The 26660-nt window shown below is 44.5% G+C and overlaps 1 long non-coding RNA gene across 1 annotated transcript in view; it reads left to right on the forward strand.

Moving 5' to 3' along the window:
• LOC129624151 (uncharacterized) overlaps nt 1-26660 on the forward strand; it is a 102123-nt gene that overhangs the window by 4047 nt on the left and 71416 nt on the right. Inside the window, exon 3 of the long non-coding RNA XR_008700783.1 lies at nt 8869-8959. This is a non-coding gene — a long non-coding RNA (uncharacterized LOC129624151). The remainder of the gene's footprint in view (nt 1-8868; nt 8960-26660) is intronic.

Below are 26660 nucleotides of genomic sequence, written 5' to 3' on the forward strand. Positions count from 1 at the left end.
TGCCATGATCTTAGTTTTCTGAATGTTGAGCTTTAAGCCAACTTTTTCACTCTCTTCTTCACTTTTATCAAGAGGCTTTTCAATTCCTCTTCACTTTCTGCCATAAGGGTGGTGTCATCTGCATATCTGAGGTTCTTGATATCCAATCCCATCACTTCATGGCAAATAGATGGGGAAACAGTGACAAACTTTATTTTCTTGGGCTCCAAAATCACGGTGATGAAAGCCATGAAATTAAGAGACATTTGCTCCTTGGAAGAAAAGCTATGACAAACCTAGACAGCATATTAAAAAGCAGAGACATTTACTTTGCTAACAAAGATCTGTATAGTCAAAGCTATGGTTTTTCCATTAGTCATGTATGGATGTGAGAGTTGGACCATAAAGAAGGCTGAGCTGCTTTTGAACTGTGGTGCTGGAGTAGACTCTTGAGAGTCCCTTGGACAGCAAGGAGATCAAACCAGTCAATCCTACAGGAAATCAACCCTGAATGTTCTTTGGAAGGACTGAAGCTAAAGCTCCAATACTTTGGCCACCTGTTGTGAAAAGCCGACTCATTTGAAAAGACCCTGATGCTGGGAAAGATTGAAGGCAGAAGGAGAAGGGGATGACAGAGCATGAGATGGTTGGATGGCATCACTGACTCAATGGACGTGAGTTTGAACAAACTCCAGGAAATAGTGAAGGACAGGAAAGACTGGCATCCATGGGGTCACAAGGAGTTGGAAAGAGTTCAGTAGTGACTGAACAACAACCAGGGAGTAGTGGCATTTTTATGACCCACCAGGAGGCAGAGAAAATGAGTGACATCACCCTACGCCCTGTGCCCCTGGAGTGCCCTGGGGGTGGGATTCGCCCTCTGTTCTCACTCCCTTACAGGTTGGATTAGTCTAGCCTGTGGGGAGGCTTGGCCTAATGAAGGGAGGCCTTGCTGGGCATGCCTGACCCTGGGAATCTTACAGAGCAGGTGCCACTGCTTCTTAGGGAGCTGGTGGTGAGATAGACCAACCATCCCCTGTCTTAGAAGGCCCCCATTGGACCACATTCTCTGCAGGAACAGAGACTGAAATACAGCCAGCCCTGGCATAGGACACTGATACCCATGTCGAACCCCATGGTGGGCCAGACATTTACGACATGGGGGTGACCCACTGCTGATCTGGGGGAAACTGACATATCCTGGGAACAGGTAGGGGCTTTGGAAAAACCGAAGACAGAAAGGGAGCGTTAAAAGCTATCCCAAACAGCTGTTGAGGATCTGGTAAAAGTATTAATAACCTGAAAGCAAATGTCATTTGACCTCATGGCTGCCAGGACCCACCTGAAATGCAGCGTTGGTCTCCTGTGAAAACCTGGACAGTACAGACCTACCCACCTGCCAGGCCCATCTCCAATGCCCCACCCACTCCATCAGAGGCCTCAGGGATACAGTCCTAGTCAGGGTGGGTATCCCCTGCACCCGGGGTTTAGGATGGAGGCCAAGCTCACCTCCATCTGAGGGCCACTGGAGCCACAGAAGGCCTCATGTTGAGGTCACTATTCCCTGACCCCCTAGAAATAAACTAAAGGTGACTGCTCTGGCTGACACTGCGGCTCTCAAGGTGTGGGTTAAAATATGTTCTGTTGCCCCTTCTCTCTCATGGCTCAAGCTCCCACACTGACTGTATGACATGCCCCTTTGTAGCATGCTTCCCTAGTGGCTAGGACAGTAAAGAATCTGCCTGCAATGCGGGAGACCTGGGTTCGATCCGTGGGTTGGGAAGATCCCCAAGAGAAGGCCATGGCAACCCACTCCAATATTGTTGCCTGGAGAATCCCATGGACAGAGGAGCCTGGCAGGCTACAGTCTGGGGTTGCAGAGTCGGACACGACTGAGCAACTAACACTTTATAGTACAAGAGTGCCCTGTCGGCCAGCCCATTGTCTGTAGAAATGGGGGGTGCTCCTAGGCCCTGTGTTGGATGGGGATTCTCCAGATGCTCACCCCCGATTCCCCTGCAGCCCATGGGGGTTGGGGAAACTCCTGCTGATGTCTGGTGTGTGATGATCTAGTGGGGCAATCCATCTTCCATGGACTGCACTCTATTAGCCCAACAGTGACACCATCTGGATGGAAACAGGAACGAACTACAGCAGCCCATGGGCTGAACTGAGTGGTCTGGGTGGTGCTCACTCGGGAGTCCTGGCCCTAGCCCTTGGCACTGATAGCTGGGCTGTTTTGAAGGGATTAACCCTGTGGCTAGGACAGTGGGAAGCCAAGGGACAGATGATCGTGAATAAATCCTTGGGGGTCAGAATGTGTGGAAAGACACCCTCACGCTCTTCCTTGCCCTGGGTCATAAGACGCTGTGCTGTGCTGTGTGCTTAGCTGCTCAGTCGTGTCCAACTCTTTGCAACCCCATGGACTGTAGCCCACCAGTCTCTGTCCATGGGATTCTCCAGACAAGAATACTGGAGTGGGTTGCCATGCCCTTCTCCAGGGGTTCTTCCCAACCCAGGGATTGAAACTTCTGAGGCTCTTTCATTGGCAGGCAGATGCTTTACCACTGAGCCACCTGGAAAACCCACCATGGACGAATCCCCTTATCAAATTGATGGTGATCAAGGGTCACATTTCAAAAGTCATGATAGGAAAGACTGGGTAAAAGAACATGACGTTGAAGTGGTTCCACCTCCTTCAAAGAAAAGAAAAAAAACGACTCTTCTGATTCTTACCGTGGATCACTGTCTATATGCTGAGAACATCATGTCCCATTGTGCTGGGAAAGGCGTTAACCCACTAGAATGTTCGATGGGGTGTCCCACTGGGATGGATGGGTTACTTTGCACCCTTGGGTGAGGGGGAAGCACTCAGTCTTTACTGGGATCCTGTTGTCTTGCTGCAAACAGGACCTGCTGAGATGCTGGAATGGCATGTTGCACCACTGAGAGAAGGTGGGGACCTCCTCTGGCCTCCCCACCCCCGGTGCATCCCCTCACAGTGCTGCCTTTCCAGCCAACATGGAAGGTCTGTACAACCGGGTAGATTTCTAAATCTGCAGTCCCATTAACATCTAAGGATCAGGCCACAAGCATTTTATATATATATATATATATATAATTAATTTTATTATATATAATTAATTTATATATATAGACTTGATTTTATTTTTGGCTGTGCTGTGTCTTCGTTGCTGCGCAGGCTTTGCTCTAGCTGGGGTGAGTGGGAGCTACTCTTTGTGGCAGTGTGCAGATTTCTCACCGCAGTGGCTTCTCTCTTGTTTCAGAGTACAGGCTCTAGGGCACATGGATTTCAGTATTTGTGGCCAAAGGGCTCAGTAGTTGTGGATCCTGGGCTCTATAGCACAGGCTCAGTAGTTGTGGCCCATGGGATTAGTTGGGATCCTCCCAGACCAGGGATTGAACCTGTGACTCCTGCATTGGCAGGCAGATTTTTTTACCCCTGAGCCACCAGGGAAGCCCACACAAATGTAATTCTTATAGAAATGGAAGACCTTCCCGTACAAGTTACTGATCTGTCTTTTCAGCATTAGACTTCTGCTCCTCTTATGGTGTTTGGTCATGGAATGGGTCAAGGATGGAAATACCTTTCTACAGGGGGCCCACTTGTATGCCTGGCAAAGGAATTGATCCATCTCTTGGGTATGTGGGCAGCTGCCCCTTCTCGCTGGTCAGGATGGTGGGTATCACCCTTCCAGGAAGGGGATGGGAAAGCACTAAAGCACGTAAGGGAAGAGCAGGCTGGAACCAGCATGCTTAATTTGTCTGATATTAGCCATGCTGATCTGGACACCCGGCCTGTGACACATGCTAATCACTGTGAGTATTCACTTTCCGTCAGTCAAACTACACAGGCAGCCCATCAGATGGCTGGCCAACAGAGTCCTAAAAATACCACCACCAGCGCCATGGGTAGCTACACAGATTTGGGGCGTTCATGTCAGTCATCCAGGTAAAAGGCATTTGAGCCCCTGGGTACCCCTATTTTGGGGATAGAACAATCATGCTATAAAAATAACCAGCCTAATTGTATGAGGAATAGGGGATGAATATCACTGGAACCTTGCAATCATTCTGTCACATCAGAGGATAGTGACAGGTGCGGCACTGACTGTCTGTGCCACCCACACCTGGGTATATATTGGGTCACTCCCAAAGGGACTCAGTGGTTACTTGGCACAAATCTTTGGCTGTGGCTTCCACCTGGGATGTTGGGCTGACACTCCCTGGGTTTTCCCTGGGTACAGGATAGAACCTACCCCATAGTAACAAACACTGCCAGCCTCCCTCTCCTCGAGGCCAGATGAGCATGTTTTGTTTACCACGAGTACGATCATTTGGCCACAGTCTTTGTCCTTTTTGCTGGCCCGGAGCAAGACTTGAATGAGAGCTGGCAAAGCCTGTCATTACCGAATACTGAAATCTCTAATGAGAAAAGCTGTCCTCCCAAACAGGATGGACTTGGACATTATACAGCCCTGGAGGAGGCACCTGTGTCAGGATCCAAACAGACTGTTGTGTGTTCACACCTGATGAGTCTGCTAACGTGTCATCTTTATTAAGTCACAGGAGAGCACAAGTGAATGTTCCAAATGAGCGGAAACCTGGCCTAGGGGACTTAAAAAACCAGTAGTTTGGATGATGAGCCTTCTTTTAAAAAAAGTCTTCATTGAATTTGTTACAATATTGCTTCTGTTTTATGTTTTTTTTTCTTTTTTTTTTTGGCCTCGAGGCATGTGAGATCTTAGCTCTCTGACCAGGGATCGAACCAGCCCCACCTCCTGCATTGAAAGGCGAAGTCTGAATCACTGGACTGCCAGAGAAGTCCTGATGAGACTTTTAATAGGAAAGCATGTTACTTATTTTGGGAATCATTATCTTAACCTGTGTTTTCTCCTGCACCTGCCTATACTGTTACTGATTCCAGTGCAGCCAGAGAGTCACCAAATTAGTGAAACCTCTTGATGACCGCTCAGGTAAAAATAGTGGGGGCGGGGAAAGAGGACGTGTAAAATTGTAGGAGCCGGTCATGGGGTTGGTGTGATCGCTGGTTCACCCTTGAGCTGAATCCGAACGGGGGAGGCTCTTCCCCTCCTTCCGCCCGAGTCCCGTGAATGTACATTTCACCTGCTGTTCCCACTCTGGGAGCCATTTTCAAGGACACAGGCCCGAGAGAGAGCAGTGTGTTGCTGAGACCGTCTGGATGCACACATAACTGAGCCCCCTTAAGGCTTCTGTATAAACTGTTAAGATGCTTGGCTAGTGTGGACAGATACCCATCTTGTGGCTGCTGAAGACAAGCCTCGTAAGTTCCCTTGCTTGAGAAAACTGCTACCTACCCACCTGGGGTGGGCTGCCTGCTTCTTGGGTCTCTTCCTGTACCTTCATGTACAGTGCCCATTTTGGATATCTCTGGGATGCCGAGTTTGTGAAACAACATCTAGAATAGTAAAGTTTGCAGAGACAGAAAGTAGAATAGAAGTTACCATGGCCAGGGGGTGCAGATGGGATGGAGTTGCAGTTTGGGATGATGAAAAAGTTCTGGAGGTAAATGGTGGTGATGGTTATATGATATTGTAAACAGACGTAATGCCATTGAACTGCACACTTAAAAATGGTTAAAATGGCAAATTTTATGTTACATATATTTTATCATAATAAATACTCGAGGCCATGAATACATTTGTTCAATGAGAAATAACTGATACGGTAACACAGGGCTTGATGTTTTTAACATCTGGCTGCCCTGAAACAGCCCTGAACCCTCTGAGGATTTCGCAAGCTCCTTCAGGAACTTAAGTCCATTTTTCAATTGACTCCTCTCTCAGAGGGACTCAAAATCAAGCCCGGGGTGTGTTACAAATGCCAACCTTCATTCTGTATCACTTTCTCTGCTCAGGAGCATCCGTCCACTGAAAATAAAACCTCTGCCTCCTCTTTAGGTACTTTTCTGTCCCACCATGGCAAGAAAAGCCAGGAGACCACATGTCAATGAGTTTTAAGAGGTGCTCACAGGGGTTGCCAGCTCCCCATTTCAGGATCCAAGCCTGAGCCAGCAATTGTTGCTGAAATTTGACCTCTGTATACCGGTGTGGGTTCAAATCTTGGAGACAGAGCTTTGGGTGAAATAGAAAAAAATACTGTTATTAAAAAACTTTTTTTTGGCCACGCCAAGTGGCATGTGGGATCTTCTCCAGCCAGGGATTGAACCAGTGCACCCTGCATTGGGCACACAGAATCTTAACCACTAGACTGCTACAGAAGTTCCCAAAATAGCTTTACTGCCAAGCATGGAGTCCAGAGTAGCTAGTGCTTAAAAGACTTGAACTCTCCCAAAGGCTTTCAGGGAAAGGTTTTTTAAAGATAGGGTGAGGAAGGGAATTTGGGGTTGTGTTATCAGCTCATGGGCATTCTTCGGACTGGTTGGCGGTGAGGTAATTGGGAGTCACCATCATCAACCTACTGGTTCCAGCTGGTCTGGGGTCTATGTGCTTGTGGACAACATACAGTTAATTTCTTCCACCTGGTGGGGGCTTCAGTATATGCAAAACAGCTTAAAGGACATGGCTCAGAATATTATCTAGAGACCTTGAAAGTGAAAGTTGCACAGTTGTGTCCGACTCTTTGTGACCCCATGGACTGTAGCCCGCCAGGCTCCTCTGCCCATGGGATTTCCCCAGGCAAGAATACTGGAGACGGTTGCCATTCCCTTCTTCAGGGGATCTTCCTGACTCAGGGGTCAGACCCGGGTCTCCTGCATTGCAGGCAGATTCTTTACCAACTGAGTCACTAGGGAAGCCCTTGAGGAGGAACTAAAGGTCCTTGAGTTTGTTTAATGGCTAAATTATTATCATTTTGTCTTGCTTGTCTATTTTCCTTTTGTTCTGCATTTTCTAACTTCTCTGATTAAGTTTGTTATATCAGTAAAGTTTTTCTACAGACAAAAGGCAGCCGGAGATTATGGGTGGGAGGGTCTATTCCGGGAAGGCCTCATTGGGTCCTGCTGAGTTACAGAAGGACTCACCAGTGTAATAAAAAAGTTAGATTGTATTATTCTGAAATTAACTGTTTAGTGTTTATTCCCCTTAAAGGAAGCTAGTAGAAGGGAGGGCATTGATTCAAGTGTGTATATTACTAGCCTCTGGGCTTCTCTGGTGGCTCAGATCGTAAAGAATCTGCCCGAAACATGGGAGACCCGGCTTCGATCCCTGGGATGGGATGATCCCCTGGAGGATGGCATGGCAACCCACTCCCGTATTCTTGCCTGGAGAACTCCATGGACAGAGGAGCCTGGGGGGGTCCATGTAGTTGCAAAGAGTCAGACACGACTGAGCAACTAACACACACACATTCCTAGCCCCTAACACTGTGCCAGACATATAGGAGTAGATATTCAGCAAATTTTTTCAGCTGGAGATATTCAATCCAATTAAACCATTTTAACATTTAGTTACAGCTCTATTAGTTATCTATTGCTATGTTGAAAATTACCTGAAACTCAATGGCTTAAAGTAAAAATAATCATGTATTATCTTTTACAATTTTGATGAGTCCAAATTTTAGGCATAGCATAGGAGAAATGGCTTCTTAATGACTGGGGGCCCCACGGGAAGGCTCAGAGGCTGGGGGCTGGAATTATCCGAAGGTTCATTTGTTCACATGTCTAGTGCTTGACAGTCGGTCACCACACGTGGCCTTTCCATGTGGCCTGGGCTTCTTCCCAACATGGTGGCTGGGTTTCGAGGGGAAGTATTCTAAGAGAGAGAGAGAGAAAGCCTTCTATAACTTACCCTCAGAAATCACACTACATCATTTTTGTAACATTTAGGATAGTTATAAGGTATGTCTGTGTTCAAGGAAAGGGAATGTCAGAGGCATGTCAATGTCACTTTGTAAGAAGAGCATGGGAGATGGGTTTGTGAGTTACATATGCCACAGTGGCTCAGACGGTAAAGAATCTTCCCACGATGTGGGAGACCTGGGTTTGATCCTTGGGTTGGGAAGATCCTCTGGAGGAGGGCATGGCAACCCACTCCAGTATTCTTTCCTAGAGAATCGCCATAGATAGAGAAGCCTGGCAGGCTACAGTCCATAGGGTTGCAGAGGGTGGGACGTGACTGAGGGACTAAGCCCAGCACACAGCAGAAGTGTCTATAATGGGTCAGATACCGTGTTAATGTCTTTTCCCTTTAGCATATCTACTTCAGTTTCTTTAGTTCATAAATCAACGATGACAACATTTTTTGCTCTGTTCTTCTACTTTGAGTTCCCATAAATCTAAAAAAGCAGAACATAACTGGCTGTCTTGTTCATGATTCAAGGTTGATTTACTTACTAATGTGCTTGTTCAACAAATCTTGATTTGAGCACCAACAACTAGATGCTAAGTTAGGTGCTAAGGAGAGAGGTGAACAGAACAGAATTGGTTTCTACCCAGGTGGACTGGTTGGTGGTGGGAGAAAGCCTTGTGACCATTATTTTATTTATGTGTAGATTCCCCACAGAGTCAAATAATAGAGTCATAGATTGATATGACTTTCACGAAGGCCACCCTCCTTTCTTGGTAGGGCCATGGCAACCAAGTAGTGGCTGACCATTCTAATTTTAAAACTATCCAGGGGCTGAGAGAAAGTTCCTGATGATAAAGGTTTATAGCAATTTAAGCTCATTTATCTTTTGTCTAGTTTTCTGTGAAGCCACAAAAGTATTCAGGTCTCTCTTTACAAACATTCGTTACACATTAAGTAGTTATTATTGATCACTTGTTAGCTCTTTACTTTCCTGGCTAATTTTTCTCAACTTTTAACTTTTCCTTAAGGGGTAATTATCTATTTTTAAACATTTAAATGTTTTGTCTTCTTCCTGTAGGGAAATTCAAAGTGTACACAGAATTTTGGATAAAGTCAAGAAGCTAAGAAAGTGAGAGGATAACTTTCAGGCCTACCAATGCTGTATTTCTGTGAGTACACACTGATAATTCTGGCTTTTAATGTGACACTGCATTGTTTGTACTTATATTGAATTTGTTGACTCTGATTCCTCTTCTTTGTAATGTAGCTCCCAACTCATGTTTGTAACCTTGCTCTAGTTTGTGCTTTGTTCTTTTAAAGAAGGTTTTTGTTTTTATTGAAACAGAGTTGATTCACAATATTGTATTAGTTTCATGAATATAGCAAAGTGATTCAGTTATATATATATATTTTTCCAGATTATTTTCCATTATAGGTTATTACAAGGTATTGAATATAGTTCCTTATGCTCTACAGTAAATCCTTGTTGTGTATCTACTTTGTGTACAGTAATTTGTGTTTTTTAATCACATCCTCCTGGTTTATCCCTTCCCCCTGCCAATCCTTTTTCCTTTGGTAATCAACAGATTTGTTTTCTATTTCTGTGAGTCTATTTCTGTTTTATATATAATTTCATTTGTATTATTTAGATTCCACATGTAAGTAATATATTTGTCTTTCTGGTTTACTTAGTACGATATTCTCTAGGTCCATCCATGTTGCTGCAAATGGCAATATTTCATTCATTTTTATGACTAATATTCCATTGTATAAATATGTCCACCACATCCTAAACCAATCATCTGTCAATGGCACTTGAGTTGCTTTCATGTGTTGGCTGTGGTGAACAGTGCTGCTATTAACACTGGGGTACGTGTGTCTTTTCGAATTAGAGTTTTCATCTTTTCAGTATGTATGCCCAGGAGTCACATTGCTGGATCATACAGTTTGTACTTTGTCCTTATATGTCCATGTTAATCTTTTATCATCAAAATTAACATCTTAAATGAAATTACTGGGATCCTATTTTCTTATTTTGATATTTTAAATATTTTAACATTCTTCCTGACCTGGGCTTGAATGTTTGAATTTAATGTGTTTAGAGAAAGCTGCTCTAAATACCCTTGGAACTAGTATAATTCATTTAGCATTATTGAACTCCTATTATGTGCTAGGCACTGTGCCAAGTTGCAGAGATCTGATGCCCAGTAAACAGGCATGTGGAGAAGGCAATGGCACCCCACTCCAGTACTCTTGCCTGGAAAATCCCATGGATGGAGGAGCCTGGTAGGCTGCAGTCCATGGGGTTGCTAAGAGTCGGACACGACTGAGCGACTTCACTTTCACTTTTCACTTTCATGCATTGGAGAAGGAAATGACAACCCACTCCAGTGTTCTTGCCTGGAGAATCCCAGGGATGGGGGAGCCTGGTGGGCTGCTGTCTATGGGGTCGCACAGAGTCAGACACGACTGAGGCAACTTAGCAGCAGCAGCAGCAAACAGGCATGATCCCTGCCTTCTCAGAATCTAACGTCTGGTCAGAGAGCTAGACTTAATCAACTGAGTTACATACCAAGAAAATGCTTGCTTAATAAGACACAGAATTGTGTGTTATTATAGAAAGAGGTTATGCAGAGATGTTGGGCATTTTAGTCAAATGAAATTTTAATTTTTGGACAGTTTTAGATTTACAGAAAAATTGAGAAGACACTACCAAGCATTCATTCTTGTATCCTGGGCACACAGTTTCTCCTGTTACTAACATCTTATATTTGTATGGTATATTTGTTACAGTTCTTGCACCACTGTTGATACATTATCAGTTGAAGTCCATCATTTATATTTATTTATTTATTTTAATGTATTTATTTTTAATTGAAGGGTAATTGTTTTACAATATTGTATAAGTTTCTGCCATACATCAACATGAATCAGTCACAGGTATACATATGTCCCCTCCCTTTTGAACCTTTCTCCCACCTCCCACCCCTTCCCACCCCTCTAAGTTGTTACAGAGCCCCAGTTTGAGTTCCCTGAGTCATACGGCAAATTCCCATTGGCTATTTATTTTACATATGGTAGTGTATATGCTTCCATGCTCCTCTCCATTTGTTCCACCTTCTCCTTCGTCCACCTGCCCATGTCCATAAGTCTGTTCTCTATATCTGTATCTCCGTTGCTGCCCTGCAAATAGGTTCATCAGTACCATCTTTCTAGATTCCATACATGTGTGTTAATATATGTTTTTCTCTTTCTGACTTACTTAAGTCTATGATAGGCTCTGGGTTCATCTACCTCATTAGAACTGACCCAAACGTATTCTTTTTTATTCCATTGTACATGTGTACCACAACGTCAAAGTCCACAGTTTCTTCAGATTTCCGTAGCTTTCACCTCATGACCTTTTCCATCTAGATTCCATTTAGAACATCACAGTAACTCTAATCATCGTGTCTCCTTAGGCTCCTCTAGGCTGAGATGGTTTCTTAGACTTTCCTTGTCTTTGCTGACCTCGACAGTTTTGTAGAGTGCTGGTCAAGTGTTTGTAGAATGTCCCTCAGTTGGAATTTGTCTGTTTTTCTCATGATTAGACTGGGGTGATGGGTTTTTGGGAGGCAGACCACAGAGGTAAAGTGCCACTCTCGTCACATCCAATCAAGGGTACATACTGCCCAGCCTCCCAGAACTGGCTGGCCCCATCCAGTTCTTTAGCCCCAAGGGTGGCTACTCTTTCTAGTCCCTTTGAAGCTGCTCCCCTCCCACCAGGGTGCTGCCCTGGGTAGGTATGTTGTTGTTCAGTCGCTTAGTCATGTCTGACTCGTTGTGACCCCATGAACGGCAGCACACCACACTTCCCTGTCCTTCACCATCTCCCGGAGCTTGCTCAAACTCATATCAATTGAGTCAGTGATGCTATCCAACCATCTCATCCTCTGTCCCCTTTTCCTCCTGCCTTCAATCTTTCCCAGCATCAAGGTCTTATTCTAATGAGTTGGCTCTTAGCATCAGGTGGCCAAAGTATTGGAGCTTTAGCATCAGCCCTTCCAATGAACGTTCAGGGTTGATTTCCTTTAGGATTGACTAGTGTGGTATCCTTGCAGTCCAAGGGACTCTCAAGAGTCTTCTCCAACGCCACAATTCAAAACATCAATTCTTCAGTGCTCAGCCTTCTTTATGATCCAGTTCTCACATCCATACAGGACTACTGCCCTGTGTATATAGAGGTGAATTTGGTGTCGGGGAAACTTCCACTCTGAAATCCACAGATGTCTTTGGAGCAGATCCCCTCTTCCCATCAGTCACTCTGGCCCAGACTCTGAGCTGCTCCCTAGAGTCGATGGGAAGGGAAAGTGGAGACACTGCAAGTGTGAAAGTGGCATCTGAGAATCTCCTCTGGGGGCACCACCTCTGGCCTCTTTCTAGGTTCTGCTTAGAGGCAAAGCCCCACTCTCTCTTCCCCCTTCACAGAGAACAAGAGTTTATTCTCTTCTGGAGGACAGAGAGCTTCCCCACTTCATCCTGGTAGAGAGCGGGACACCAAGTTCCCCCTGATCTCCCACAATGGGGAGGGAGCCTCCTGGATCCTGTGCTGTGCTCTAAGTGGGGACCCTGGAGGGTCCTGCATGGCAGTTCTTGCTGCTCTGTGTTCCCAGAGGCAGGGGGAGGCTGGAGTGAGGAATCTGAGATAGGAGATGGCTTGCTGGGGGGAGTCAGGGAGGCCTGGCCTCTGCCTCACCTCTGCCTTTTCCTAGGCCTAGGCCTAGGACTTCACCTCCACCTCCACTATATCTACTAGACCCTTATGAAGGACCCTGCTTCTCTCCTCCCCTTCCCCCACCAAAAAAAGGTACATACTGTCTACATGATCTATCTCAGTTGACATTGACCTTGACCAGCTAGTGGCTGAGGCTTTGTCAGTTTCTCCACAGTGCAGTTACCCCCATGCGCCCATGCCATCCTCCTGGAAGGTTCTCACCATGTACTGCCCACACATATGGAGTGGGCAGTTCTCTTCCACCTCCCTTGAGCATCTCCATAAATTATCTGGAATTTTTCTGCATGATTGATTTGTCTTTTCTCCCCCAGAAAGTTCATGTTTATAACCAGTTGGGTCATTTGCAAGCCATGTGACCTCTAGTGAGCTTCTTAACCTTGATGAATTTGTCTCCTTATCTTTATTATTTTTTTAAATTAATTTATTTATTTTAATTGGAAGCTAATTACTTTACAATATTGTAGTGGTTTTTGCCGTACACTGACATGAATCAGCCATGGGTGTAAATGTGTCCCCCATCCTGAACCTCCCTCCCACCTCCCTCCCCATCTTATCTTTAAAATCTGTCTTCCACATCAATTTTTGAGACATGGAAGTCCAGAATACTTTGTGCTTTATGAACTGTGACTCTACGGTTGTTTCTCTTAGTTCAGATTTCTTGTCCCCTGAGGCAGTCTTTCCTGGAGGTTATCTGCATGGTGCTCCCCACCACCTCTGACTCTGGGAGGGGTGAGGGGACAGTGGGCCACCTGACAGTGGAGGAGGGTCTGTGGTTTCAGGGTGTGGCTGCTGGTTGGGGACCCAGACCCTCGGGCCCTGGTCGGAAGTTCTGCATGGCTTGAAATTCTTCACCTTCCTGCCAGGAAAGCCCCTCACCTGGGTGATGGCTGTGGTTAAGATTACCCAAGAGCAAGCCGTTTTAGGACTGCGAACCGGGTCAGAGGTATGAGAAAGGAAAGGGCTTTTTCTAATCCAGGAACAGACAGGGTGTCAGGAGCATCTGGATCCCAGGATTTCAGTGGAGGCTGCCTCCACTCCTCTTTTGAGCATCCTCCTTTTCTCTGCTCCTCCCTGAGACTCTCTTAGGAAGATTTTTGCTTTCAGTTTTGTGCAAGTTCCTCACGCAGTTGCCCGTTGTGATTGGAATGATTGTCTTTATAAAAGACACTTGAAAGTCAGGTTGGAACAAGGCACGGTCTCTGCAGAGGATGTTAAGCGTGTTGACTGGAAGCCTGCCTGCCAGGACAAGATCCCTCTGAGAACACCGCACACAATCTGCTATTGTCTCTGGGGATGAGACAGTGCCAACAAAAAATGCGAAGTTCCAGCCAAGAGGAGGAATCCTGCCTTAACTGCTTCACCACTAACAGTCATTACGGGAAGGGATTGTGAGAGTGTGCATGCCCTCAGTCGTGGCCAACTCTTTGCGACCCCATGGACTATAGCCCAGCAGGCTCCTCTGCTCATGGAATTTTCCAGGCAAGAATACTGGAGTGGGTTGCCATTTCCTGCTCCAGGGGATCTTCCTCACCCAGGCATTGAACCCTTGTCTCTTGCATCTCCAGCATTGGTGGTGGATTCTTTACCAGCTGAGCCAGAAGGGAAAGAGAAGGCAAAACCCCTGTCCTTGGTTTAAAGCCTGCAGACAGCAGAGCACAGATGGGACCAGAGCAGAGCCTGTTAAGTGTCCTGGTACCATGGTACCAGGTGGGCACTGGTCAGCATCAGAGCCTCGCCTCCATTCTGAGCTTGCCTGATGCTGCATGTGGGGAAAGTCAGTGCCCCTCACTTACTTTTCCACCTTCTTGTTGTGGTCCCAGAAGTGTTCCTCAGGGCTAACCCTGTGCCAGGACTGTGGGGTAAGTTTGGGGTAGCCGCATAGCTTTTTGGGCACCTTAAGGAGAGAGGATAAAATGCAATATGCAAGGAAGGAACTCAAGAAGAAGAAACAAGACAGAAAAGAACAAAACAATTACACTGAGTTAGGTAATGGAGGCTTCCCAGGTGGTACTAGTGGTAAAGAACCTGCCTGCCAACGCAGGAGATGTAAGAGACACAGGTTTGATCCCTGAGTCAGGAAGATCCCCTGGAGGAGGGCATGGCAACCCACTCCAGTATTCTTGCCTGGAAAATCCCATGGACAGAGGAGCCTGGCAGGCTATAGTTCACAGGGTCCCAAAGAGTTGGATATGACTGAAGCGCCTTAGCACACACACAGGTAGTGGAGAGATTTGTCCTAATTTTATTAATTCTTTAATTTGCAACTTCACGAGTGTGGGGGCAGTATGAGACAGAAAGGGGAACTAAAATTCTCAAAGCCCCTTCTCCCACTTTCTCCCAGCTTCTGATGAATAAAAATAAAGGAATAATAATTAATTCTACGCAGGAACTCATTTTCATTTTTGATTTTATTATTTATTTAGTTTTTGGCCATAGGGCATGGGATGTGGAATCTTGGTTTCCTGACCAGGAATTGAACCTGTGCCCCCTGCATTGGAAGCGCAGATTCTTAACCACTGGACTGCCAGCGAAGTCCAGGGGAACTTCATTTTCTTTCTTCTCACAGCCTGTGTCAAGGTTTGAGCCTCACTGCCACTCACAGCAAACTCATCCTTGCTATTCTGAGCTCCTGTTCTTCACTTGCCCATGAACGCAGTCCATCCTCTCCTATCCTTTCAATCAGTTCAGCTTTACTATTTAAAAATTCTAGTGCTGTGTCCTAATTCAGGGCTCTAGGTGTTTTGGGAAATACTGGCTTCATGTGAGTAACCCCTCAGGGGTAAAGGACTGAGTCTCTGGGGCAATGGTCAGCATTCCATCCTCTTCCCTCAAGGCCACTCCATACAGAACTACTGTCTTCAGAGGAAAAGCCCGTTTCTGAGTCACCAAGATGCTTAGCCAGGTCTCATTCTAGTTTCACTCACTAAAAGTTAGTCTGTGATCCTTTAGGAACTGTCTGTGGTGAAGGAAGGTGGACATCTGCTCAGGTCTTAAAGTTTGAGCCTGATTACTTTGATATCTGAATCGCAACTGGGTCTGGTTCCATGATGGATTTTTTACCTCCTAGTCCTCTCTCTCGGAGAAGGCAATGGCACCCCACTCCGGTACTCTTGCCTGGAAAATCCCATGGATGGAGGAGCCTGGTGGGCTGCAGTCCATGGGGTTGTGAAGAGTCGGACACGACTGAGCGACTTCACTTTCACTTTTCACTTTCATGCATCGGAGAAGGAAATGGCAACCCACTCCAGTGTTCTTGCCTGGAGAATCCCAGGGACGGGGGAGCCTGGTGGGCTGCCGTCTATGGGTCTCACAGAGTCGGACACGACTGAAGCGACGCAGCAGCAGCAGTCCTCTCTCTCAAGTGTATCTGACCATCTTCCAGGGAAGCCTGGAGCTCATGTATGAAAAACTGCAGAAGGTCTCGAAGATATTCTCTTTCTCCAGAGAGTTTCTTTAACTTCTGGAAGGCAGTTAGAGGAGCAGATCCCCTTAGTCCAATTAGGGGACAAGCTGATTTGAGCCCAAATTCCAATCTTTATGGCTTCTTTACTTGAGGTTTGCATTTATTTCAAAAGTATAGGACATCTCACATGAAACCCTGAAATGACTGCCTGAGCATCTCCACATTGGCAGCTGCTATACTTTTTTTTTTTTTAATCTCCCAGCACAGTGAGACTGCCAGTAGCCCTCCTTAGTGTTTCAGCTGCTTAGCAGAGAAAGCACTTTTTGGATTTGCTTCCCCATTTCTTGGCCTGCACCACAGACAAATGGACGAATAACTCGAGAGCAAAAGTGGCTTATTTTCCTGCACTTCCCTTCTCTCTAGGATCTTGTGTGTGTGCACATGCTAAGTCGATTCAGTGGTGTCCGACTCCATGCAACCCTATGAACGTAGCCCACAAGGCTCCTCTGTCCATGGGATTTTCCAGGCAAGAATACTGGAGTGGGTTGCCGTGCCCTCCTCCAGGGCATCTTCCCAACCCAGGGATTGAACTCAGGTCTCCTGCATTGCAGGCAGATTCTTTACCACTGAGACACCAGGGAAGCCATCTAGGATCTTAGCTTCTTGCATCTTGGGTCTCCTGATGGTCTTGACTCGCCTGATGCAAGAGACTGCTCGCTGGTCTCACTGTATGTATGTGAAAGTCGCTCAGTCATGTCTGACTCTTTGTGACCCCATGGACTATACAGTCAATGAAATTCTCCAGGCCAGAATACTAGAGTGAGAAACCGTTTCCTCCTCCAGGGGATCTTCTCAACCCAGGGATCGGACCCAGGTCTCCTGCATTGCAGGCAGATTCTTTACCAGTTGAACCACAAGGGAAGCCCAAGAATACTGGAGTGCGTAGCCTATCCCTTCGCCAGTGGATCTTCCTGACCCAGGAATCGAACCGGGGTCTCCTGCAGTGCAGGCAGATTCTTTACCACTGAGACACCAGGGAAGCCATCTAGGATCTTAGCTTCTTGCATCTTGGGTCTCCTGATGGTCTTGACTCGCCTGATGCAAGAGACTGCTCGCTGGTCTCACTGTATGTATGTGAAAGTCGCTCAGTCATGTCTGACTCTTTGTGACCCCATGGACTATACAGTCAATGAAATTCTCCAGGCCAGAATACTAGAGTGAGAAACCGTTTCCTCCTCCAGGGGATCTTCTCAACCCAGGGATCGGACCCAGGTCTCCTGCATTGCAGGCAGATTCTTTACCAGTTGAACCACAAGGGAAGCCCAAGAATACTGGAGTGCGTAGCCTATCCCTTCGCCAGTGGATCTTCCTGACCCAGGAATCGAACCGGGGTCTCCTGCAGTGCAGGCAGATTCTTCACCAACTGAGCTAACAGGGAAGCTGCTGGTCTCACTGGTTGAGCTCAATTTCTCTGCATCTCAGCAGCCACTTTCTCTCCAGCCCCTCAATTAACTTTCCTTCTGCCAAGGATCTTGACCTTCTCAAGCTTTTCACTGCCTTTATAGTCCTTCAGCATCATTAAATAATGTGTGTGTGTTGTCCTTCTTTTCTGGTTTTATACAATTGGTCAGCTATCAGCCAGGTAGCAACATCCTGCCCTTGTTTTAAATGCCACAGATAGAAATAGTGTACAGTTTCCCTTTATTCTGCCTTGTTCTGAGCCATTGGTTTTAACCTGAGGAAACAAAAATATACTTGTTTGATTTTACTTACAGCTTCAACGTATCAGGTCTCATATTTGGGACTGCGGATGTGTTTTAAAAGACAGGGATTCATATTTCCAGCTTCTCCCATTGTGACCTGGGCTTCCCTGGTGACTAGGTGGTAAAGAATCTGCCTGCAATCCGGGAGACCTGAGTTCGATCCCTGGGTTGGAAAGATCCCCTGGAGGAAGGCTTGCAACCCAGTCCAGTATTCTTGCCTAGAGAAATCTCCGTGGGCTACAGTCCACGGGGTTGCAAGAATTGGACATGATTCAGCGACTAAGCACAGAACACCTACAGGGTGGTACTCTAGAGTAAATGCATTTTATAGCTAACATCTTACTGGTGAGAACTTCTCACTCTCTGGGAATCCAGATGAATCATCTGGGGTTTCAGCCAGACAGAGATTTCCGGCCCGGATGAGAACAGACCATCTATATCTCACTTGAGACAAAGGAGAAAGGAAGCCAAGGATAGATTCCTTCGGTTTCTTCAGCTGTGAAATGAATAGGAGGACACTGTGTGTGTGTTAGTCATTCAGTCATGTCCGGCTCTTTGCGACCCCATGGATGGTAGCCGATCAGGCTCCTCTGTCCATGAAATTTTCCAGATGAGGCTTCTGGAGTCTGTAGCCTTTCCCTTCTTCAGGGGATCTTCCCAACCCAGGGATCGAACCCCGGTCTCCCACATTGCAGGCAGATTCTTTACCAGTTGAGCCACAAGGGAAGCTCCAGGATGACACTAGATGATCTCAAAAATCCCTTCTGATGGTGAGCCCATCTTTATTCTTTGGTCCCTTTATCGAGGATTTTGTTAAAAACAGCACATTTTTGTTTCCTCCAGCTGCTCATTGGTACTGTAGTCTGGGTTTTGACATTTGCATGAATTCTGTGCATCACTAAGTTTCTTAGGGTTACCATCACAAAGGACCACAAACTGTGTGGCTTAAAACACCAATGTTTTAAGAAATTCATTCTCTCACCGATCTGGAGGCCAGGAAATCTGAAATCAAGCTGTCAGCAGGGTTGGTTTCCTCCAGAGGCTGAGGGAGAAGTCCTGTGCTGCTTTCTCAGGTTCTTGGGGCTGCTGGCAACTGTTGACTTTCTCTGCCTTATAGATGCATGTGTGTGTGTGAGTGCTAAGTCACTTAGTCACGTCCAACTCTGTGCAACCCTATGAACTGTAGCCTGCCAGGCTCCTCTGTCTGTGGGGATTCTGCAGCAAGAATACTGGAGTGGGTTGCCATGCTCTACTCCAGGGGATCTTCCTGACCTAGGGATCGAACCCATGTCTCCTGTATTGCAGGCAGATTCTTTACCACTAGTGCCACCTGGGAAGCCCGCGATGACTTATATAGGGAGAGAATCTAGAAAAGAGTGAATGTAGGTATATATATGGCTGATTCACTTTCCTGTACAACTGAAACTAACACAATATTGTAAATCAACCTACTCCAATAAAGAGCAAAAAATAAGAAAAAATGGATCTGGAATGTAAATCAATACGTAAACAAACACATTTAAAATAAATATATATTTCAATAAGACTTAGATAAAAGGACTCTCAAACATTTAGATAGATTCAACTTTGAAAAAAGAATGATACTTACTTACCGAGTTTATAATGTTTCCCTGAAGAAAGAAGTAGCTCATTTTGTATTTTAAATTAGTCATCAGAGGAAAAGAATTCCATGTTTTCCGGCATCCAGTCTTTTAAGGCATTACTGTCTCCATCTCTTCTATTAAACTAGGACATAAAGAGGGAGGTGACATTATACATGATAAGCTGCTCGCCATCCAACTATCAAATCCTTTCTCATGCCGTTTCTGAGGGGTGAGATTGTACGGTTGCCTGCAAACATCTCAACTTGCTGCACTCTTTAAACATCGCTATTACCTTTCTGAACTTCATATCTAGCTCTTCGATTTATTCTCTCCAGCTCCTTAAGGCTTCTTCTGCACCAGTTTGGATTGTATTTAGGAATCTGGATGGATATGCTCATTATCTAATACAAAGTGACATAAAACACTCCTGCCGTGAACTCTGCCACATAACCATGCCCCGCTGTACTCCTGTGATTCATTTGGTGCTAGATTAATAGCATTTATGTTATTCATAGATCTCAGTTGACCTTAATCAGCTAGAAACTCCCTCCTTTTTATCTCTTTCTATACCGGGGAGGTTTTGTCCCACACAAACAATGGTTCTTTTGTACATCAAAGCACACGCATCCTGCTACAAGATCTCAAGTTTTAATTTTCCTTGCATGCATAATATATACCCCTCCTCTGTTCAAACTCTGTTACTTCTTACCTATGTTTAATTGATGGGTAATAGAATTTTCTATTTACTTTGCCAAAGAAAAGTACTTAAAAATTAACCTTTCAGTGTCTGAATAATAAAAAAAAAAGACTAAGCTTTGTGAATGAAAATGTTTTCAAAAACTGATTTTTCCTTCTCTTTTTCAAATTTAAAAAATGCAGAGAAAAGCAGAGATCAGGTCTCACATATCTTTATTTGTCCAGCATCTCTCAAATAACAGTCTATTTGTTTTGGAAAACAAAAGAATTTTAAACACACTTAAATATCCATATTTAGGTTGAGTATTAAATATATATATATATATATATAAACACACACATACAGTCTTTCTCTGAGAATTATACAGATGTTGAATGAAGGTTTGTGGGCAATAACTAAGAGTTTAATGCAGTGAGTCAATTCCGCCATTCCTTTCAGAAAACTTCTTTGAAAAGTCCTAATCAAAAACCAAAAAATATGCACAAAACAGAAAGCAAAATCTAAAAACAAAATTCCCATAACCTAGGAGTTACTCTGTAACATGGATCTTCCCTACTGTCAATAAGATACCTGAATTATAAAGCACTCCCTTTAATTAGCTTACTTTTTTGTAATCAGTGAACACTTACCTGGTATTTAGTAGTTCTGTGTAAAATATTTGTTCTCCAGAAATTACTCCAGTGGCAACAGTAGGTGGGTAAAATCTTTTCAAATCTTCTTTCAAGGAGTCCAATTATTATTGGACTATTATTGGAGTCCAAATAAGAGTCAGCCTCTTATTTTCATTTGTGAATTCAAATTTTTATTGAATTCAAAAATTTATTGAATGTATCTATTGTTCTAGTATGTTACTTCTCCATGAGAAGGTATAGCATAGCTATTTCTGACAGCAAGATGTATAGTGAGATTTGTCTACCTTACTTCAAATATCCAAATTCTCCAACTTTAGTGTGACAGATAGCACCTGGGCAACCTTTTCCAAATGTAGATTCCTGGATCCCATCTTGAGAAATGCTGACTTAGTAAACCTGGAGATAAGGACCCAAATCCGTCTTATAAGCAAGCAGCCCTGTTGATTCCAGTTTGCTGGCCTCAGATCATACTTTGAAAAACCTTATTTTAAAACCTTACGGAACGAAGAGCTTAGTTCTTCTTTTTTTAATTGTTTTAATTTTACTGATGTAGAATTGCCATACAATGTTGTATTAGTTTCTGTTGTACAATGAAGTGAATCAGCCATATGTACACGTATACCCTCTCCCTTTTGGACTTCTTTCCCGCACTCTCCCTCATCCACCCATCTAGGTCATCACAGCACTGAGCTGAGCTCTCTGGGCTTTATAGCAGGTTCCCATAGAGTAAAATAATTCAGAAAGAGAAAAACAAATATCACAAAAGACATATGGTAAAAGAGAAAATCATATATTAGTGCATATATGTGCAATCTAGAAAGATGGTACAGATGAACCTATTTTCAGGGCAGAAATACAGACACAGATGTAGAGAATGAACATGTGGACATAGGGGAGGGGAAGAGAAGGGTGGGATGAATTGGGGAGATTGGATTGATATATATATTCACTGCTGCTGCTAAGTTGGTTCAGTCGTGTCCGACTCTGTGCGACCCCATAGACGGCAGCCCACCAGGCTTCCCCGTCCCTGGGATTCTTCAGGCAAGAACACTGGAGTGGGTTGCCATTTCCTTCTCCAGTGCATGAAAGTGAAAAGTGAAAGTGAAGTCGTTCAGTCGTGTCCGACTCTTTGCGACCCCATGGACTGCACCCTACCAGGCTCCTCCGTCCATGGGATTTTCTAGGCAAAAGTACTGGAGTGGGGTGCCATTACCTTCTCCGATATATTCACTACCATATGTAAAATAGCTTACTTCTATTGCTGGGAAACTTACAGTCTGAAGGTTTGAAGGATGTAATGGAAATGTTTTCTGGAATGCTAATATTGTACCTAGAGATGCAACAAAGATGCATAAAATATGTAAATTAGGGGAAATATTTCACAGGTCTGGCCTTTAATACTTTGCCAAAAGTAGGGAGGGAGAACCCTTACAGGGATAGGTGTCAAGGATAATACAGGTTGCCAAGTATTGGTTGAGCTGAATGTGGTAGGGCATTTTCCTTTTTCTCTCTGTTGGGCTTATTTAATATGAGCTGGGCCCCATGATTACTCATGCCAAAGACTGGGACAGGCTAAAACTCCTCCATGGGAATAAAATTATTCATTCACCCATATATACGTGTTTTTGTTTTTAAGTCTTCCCATAATTGTGCCATGCAAATACTTTGGAAATGAAACTATTTGAAATCGTTAGACAGTTCTTAACTCCTCCAGGGATAAATTGCTCATTTCCCTAGATGAATAGATGTGGGCTACTCATAGCCTGGATTAACACAATTAGTGTAGTGCCTACTTTAAAATTAAATCATATAGTTAATTTTTTTAATCTACATTTGGCTTTAGTTAATTACGTGAGATAATATGTGTGAAAGTGCCTGGCACAGAATCTGGCATATGTTTATACTTAGATCCAATTGCTTATTTAGCATCTCCTTTTAGATAAACTGCAACTACTTCAAACTCGTGTAAGTCAGATTGAACCATCTTCTCTGCCTCCTCTCCAAAGTTTCTCTAAACCAACCAGTGACTCAAGCCAGAAACATTTGTTTCATCCTTAGGATTCTTCTCCCCTCCAAGTTTGATCAACTACGAGTCTTATTGATACATACAAATCATTCACGTCATTCATTTATTCCTCAGTGAAACAGTTATGACTTCTATGAAGTTTCTAGGCAGGTTATGTGTGTTCGACCTCAACGTCCAAAGAATTTAGAGCAGTAGATGGGTAAACTCTTTCAAATATTTCAAATGGTACAAGGAACAGAGAGGGTCAGTGCGTAAGAGGGCAGAAAGAGGCATCCAGAACATGAAGGGTCCTTTAATAAGCCATGTTAAGAGTTTTTGAAATTTTATCCTGAGAACAATGGGAAATGTTTGAAGAGTCTCAAGTGTGAGAGTGACATCATCAGATTGGAGTTTTACAAAGAATGCTCCCTTCCTTTCTCTGATTCCATCTGTCACAACACAAGACTAGATCCCAAGCATTTCTCCCATGGAGTATTACATCTAGTCTCCTCCTTTCTCCTCTCAAAGGCTTGCTACACACTGTAACCAAACAAACAGAGAAAAACCGACAAGCACAAGCCCTAGAAATCTGATGCTATCACTCTCGTTTCAAATCTTTTAATGATTTCCCAATGCCCCCAGGATATAATCCAAATCCTCTGACAGGTGTTCCAAGGTTTAGGGTTCCTGTTTGCCTTTCCAGCCTCTTCTCTCACCACCTTCCCTCTCACATGCTCCAGGTACACTGAACTTCTTTCAGTTATTCTAACGAACCGTGCTCTCTCACCCAGACCTTCCTGCTCTCCATGCCCAGGCACCGATCCTGCCCAGCCCACCTCGGGCGGCCAATTCAAGCTTTGCTTCTATAAATTTTGACTCTGTGAGATCTCCTGCCACTGATTGCCATCTTTCTCAGTTGTAACATTTATCACGTTTCCCCGCTGGTCCTGGTCGGTACTCCAACCACAGTTCCTCATATGGCCCTTGCCACCCAGCAGGCTCTCAAGAAGCTGGCAGATTCTTAGTACATACCTGGAGAATGAATGAATGAGCTAATACCTAATAGCTTCCTTCCTTTTGCTTTTTCATCATATCTTCCTTCAAGAGTTCACTGGGGAAAGGAATGTCTCCGCAATGGCACACCTGCTTTGTGTTTAGATGACAAATGTTACCATGTTTGGAATAATGGTTTGTTGTTCAGTTTTTCAGTCGTGTCTGACTGTTTGTGACCCCATGGACTGCAGCATGCCAGGCTTCCCTGTCCTTCACTATATCCTGGAATTTGCTCAACTCAGGTCCGTTGACTCAATGATGCTGTCCAACCATCTCATTCTCTATTGCTCCCTTCTCCATCCCTCAATCTTTCCCAGCATGAGGATCTTTTCCAATGAGTTGGCTTTGCACATCTGGTGGCCAAATATTGGAGCTTCAGCATCAGTCCTTCAAATGAATATTCAGGGTTGATTTCCTTTAGGATTGACTGATTTTAACCTCTTGCAGTCCAAGGAACTCTCAAGAGTCTTCTCCAGCACCACAATTTGAATGCATCAGTTTTTTAGCACTCAGCTTTCTTTATGGTCCAACTCTCAGATCCATACATAACTACTGGAAAAATCATAGCTTTGACTATACAGAATAATGGTAACCAAGTTAAATTTTAGACAGAGATGTGAGACCTGATCGATTCTGGCAAACAAGGAAAGGCTTAAGGGAAATTATTTCTAATCTAAAAGAGGGATGCTAAATGATTGTTATATAAAATTGATTTAATCATTTGCTTAAGGTTTTCACTTATTCCTTTCACAATCATAATAATTAATATTTCAAACATGCTTTATATTTTATAAAGTGCTTTTCAGACCCCTAATCCCATTATCCTAACAACCCTATATCATTATTACTCAGCTCCTGCATTAGGAAATTGAGGCCTCACAAAGAGAGATGGGTTCAATCCCTGGGTTGGGAAGATTTCCTAGAGAAGGACATGGCAACCCACTCCAGTACTCTTGGATGGAGAACCCCATGGACAGAGGATCCTGGCAGGCTACAGTCCACAGAGTTGCAGAGTCAGACATGACTGAAAGGACTTTGCAGGCAATGAAGCAAAGTGACTGTCCAGCATAGGCAGTAGACAGGGCTTAAACCCACATCCTGCCTTCAGATCCAGAGCTCTTCTGCTATCTGTTCATCTTCCCTAAACATCTGAAATGAAAATCAAAGTAGTTGGTTACTTCTGAGAATGGTTTCACATGCATCATTATTGTATTTTTAAAATAATTTTATTTATGTATTTACTTTTGACTGTGCTGGGTCTTCATTGCTGGGAGGTCTTTTCTCTAGTTGCGACGAGCAGGGCTATTCTCTAGTTGTGGTGCATGGGCTTTTCCTTGCAGTGGCTTCTCTTGTGGAGCATGGGCTCTAGGGCAAGTGGGCTTCAGTAGTTGTGGCATGTGGGCTCTGCAGTTGTAGTTTCTGGGCTCTAGAGCACAGCTCAGTACGCTGGGCTTAGTGAGCAACAGTGGATGGGCTTGGTTCCTCAGTGGGATATGGGCTTTTCTGGACCAGGAATCAAACCTGTGTCCCCTGAATTGGCAGGGTGAATCTTTACCACTGAGCCATCAAGGAAGCCCATATCATTATTTAATTCAGTAAAAGTTGAAACAAATGGGAGGAAAGGAAAAACAAGAGGTAAAATACTGCTTTGGCTGGGAATGGAATCCATTTCTGCAACATTTGCCTGTAGAAGGAGCCATGGCAGTATGGCTGTGTGCCCCACCTCATGGATCTGGTTCTCACCAAGCAGGTTATCATCTGAGGAAGAAAACTCTAAAAGAGGGAGGTTTCCAGCTGCTGTCAGAGTTTTCAATCTTTAATAGCCAATCAGTCAACAGAAGATAGAGATTCAACTAGGCCCTTAATGAGATGAAAGCTAGAAGGCAGAGGTTAAAAAAACAATTAGAAAATAAAGAGAGAATTCTGTTTCTGAGGAAGCTGCTAATCTTTGAAGGAAATATATAAGCTTTCAAAACCTCTACCAACATGATGAGAATAGGTCTAAGTTAATTAAGAACAGATGATTTATGAAGAGTCTATGGCATCGGTTCTCAACCTTGGCTGCACATTAGAACTTTAAAATTCAGTTGTCCAGACTGCACCCCAAACCAATTAAATGAAGGTGGGACTCAGGCATCAAGAGTGTAAAAAACTCCTGGTTACTCCAAGTAATTCCAGTATTCAGGCAAAGCTGAAGTGTGAGAAACTGCCCAGGGTCCTCTTCTCTGCTAATTTAGAAGGAGTTATTCTAACCGAGGCTCAGGTTCAAGGCATGGATCAGAAAGATCCCCTGAAGAAGGGAATGGCCACCCACTCCAGTATTCTTGCCTGGAGAATCCCATGGACAGAGAAGCCTGGCCGGCTACAGTCCACGGGGTCACAAAGAGTTGGACACACTGAAGCTACTTAGCAGGTACACAAGCACGCATTCTGGTCTTAGTTTTATGATCCTTTATGCAGTATTTTGGCTTTCCTGGTGGCTGAGGACATGACTAAACGACTAACACACCCACAAACACATGTGGTATTTCAGATTATTTTAAGAAGTGCTGAGAAATTTCGAAGCTCTTGAACCAAAAGTTTGTTTAAATCTACTTTAAGTGAGCATGTTACAACCAACATCCACTAGCGTGTGTTAGTAGCTCAGTCGTGTCTGACTCTTTTTGACCCCATGGACCGTAGCCCACCAGGATCATCTGTCCACGGGATTCTCCAGGCCAAAACATTCGAGTGGGTTGCCATTTCCTTTTCCAGAGGATCTTCCCAATTTAAGGATCGAACCCGGGTCTCCTGCACTGCAGGCACATTCTTTACTGTCTGAGCCACCAGGGAAGCCAGCATCTATTAGAGCACTCATTAAAGCCCAGCACAAGACTAACGGCTTTTTCTAATTTATCTCATTTAAACTACTGTCCTCCCTTGTTACCGTGGGGTATTGA

The sequence above is a fragment of the Bubalus kerabau genome, chromosome 12, assembly GCF_029407905.1.
Source record: "Bubalus kerabau isolate K-KA32 ecotype Philippines breed swamp buffalo chromosome 12, PCC_UOA_SB_1v2, whole genome shotgun sequence".
Classification (NCBI taxonomy): domain Eukaryota; kingdom Metazoa; phylum Chordata; class Mammalia; order Artiodactyla; family Bovidae; genus Bubalus; species Bubalus kerabau.